Source organism: Chrysochloris asiatica, unplaced genomic scaffold, assembly GCF_000296735.1.
Source record: "Chrysochloris asiatica unplaced genomic scaffold, ChrAsi1.0 scaffold00097, whole genome shotgun sequence".
Taxonomy (NCBI): Eukaryota; Metazoa; Chordata; class Mammalia; order Afrosoricida; family Chrysochloridae; genus Chrysochloris; species Chrysochloris asiatica.
Genome location: NW_006408615.1, coordinates 5,188,171 through 5,189,897, shown reverse-complemented (window position 1 = coordinate 5,189,897; position 1,727 = coordinate 5,188,171). Strand labels below are relative to the sequence as shown.

Below are 1,727 nucleotides of genomic sequence, written 5' to 3'. Positions count from 1 at the left end.
GCGGCTCCTTATCTGGGTGTGTGAACTAAATAAATAAATAAGGGCTTTTGTTTGTTCGCCGGCTCCTACACATGCCTGTTTTCACTAAACCGCTGTGTTGTCTGCGCCTTTATGGGGCCCAGGAGACTGGGAGGCAGGGGGGAGGCCCCCGCAGGCCGGCCAGGGGGGCTGGGGGGCGGCTGCTGGGCATCTGGGGCCCTGTCCCTCCCCTGGCACCACCCTCACCCCTGCACCCCCCTACACGCACCCCCTCGCCGGAAAGTTCTCCCCGCCGGGGCTGGGCTCCCAGGCAGCCTGGCACCGTGCCAGGCTCGCTGCCGAGCGCGGGCGGCAGGGTGGGGCGCGCGGCAGAGGCGCCGAGGACGTGGCCAGGCGCCCTGGGCGCGAGCAGAACCCGAGGCCGGGAGGCTGAGTGCCCAGAAGGTGAGGGCAGCCCGAGTGGGTGCAGGGTGGGTGTTGGACTGGGCAAGGGGCCGGCCTGCCAGGAAGAGACCAGGGACTGCCGGAGAAGCGGGCACAAAGGCGGGCAGTGCCAGGCAGCTGGGTAGCCGGGCCAGGCGATGGGGATCGTCGTCCTCGCGGGTCTCCTCCCAACGCGGCCTGGGCTCCGCGGGGAGGACGCGCGCGGGAGCGGAAGGGCAGAGCAGGGCTGAGAGCAGGCGAGAGGGCCGGCTGCCACGGAGGGAAACACCCCAAGGCCTGCAAATTGCTGCTCTCAGCTTTTTTTCCCCCCTCTTGCTTAGGGAGGAGGGAAAAAAAAAAAAAAAAGCAGCGTTTCCTCTGGAGGCGGATGCAAAAAGGATGCAGAATTTTAACCATCTCCTGCGCGGACCATCCGCGCGAGGTGGGCCCAGGCTGCGGGGTGGCGCCCGGGAGGGGCCGGAACAGGCCTGCTGCCTCCCTGGGAGACGTGGAGAGCTAGGTCCAGGGCCCCTGGCCTTGGCAGGCCAGCATATTTCAAGGGCAGGGTCCCGGACCCTGGCGGTAGCCGTGACAGCCCAGTGGTCATCCAGTGGGTAGCAACTGGCGCTGGGTGCTGAATGCGGTGCCACCACCCCGCAAGGGGTCCCATGCTCCTCGGTGCCCTGGGGCAGCTTCTTGTGTTTAAAAATAACGTGAGATGTTTTCAGGTGTCTAGTGGGGGCTTCACACAGTCACATGCAGGGCGGATTGAGGAGCCATTGGCAGCGGCTGTACCTCGAGGACAGGACAGGGCAGGGAAGCTGGACCTAGGCCTGGGCAACAGAGGAGCCTGGGGCCAACTGTCCAGTAGGCACAGTGAGAAAACAGTTTCATTTTAAGTCCTATCAAAATCAGATGAAAAAATAAGTATGATACTAATGAATATATTATAATGAGTTCAGGCTGGTGAGATTGGTCTTTAACACCAAATTGTTTTTATGCCAAAAATTATATTACAATGGCATTTTAATGAAAATATCATTTTAATTAGATTAACAATACAATGATTTCGTTATTATGAGATCAAGGATCTATCGTTTTCTGTTTTTCTTTTTTTTATGGAGGAAGGAACCCATAAAGGTAGAAGTGCTCTGCGCTCAGACAAGCCCTGATGTGGCTGTGGCTGATCTGGTCCGCCCCAGGACAAAGGGCCAGATGTCTGGCTCCAGGGGGAGGCTTTGGGGCCATCTGGGTGCCCCGTAAACCTGGCATCTCCAAAGCCCAGCAGGGATGGCTTGACTGGGCCTGTGTGGACAGGAGCCAGG

At 59.6% G+C, this 1,727-nt stretch overlaps 1 pseudogene; it reads right to left on the bottom strand.

Annotated features, from left to right (window-relative positions):
• Positions 1–221: 221 nt before the first annotated feature.
• LOC102840855 lies at positions 222–1,009 on the bottom strand (annotated as a pseudogene).
• Positions 1,010–1,727: the final 718 nt, after the last annotated feature.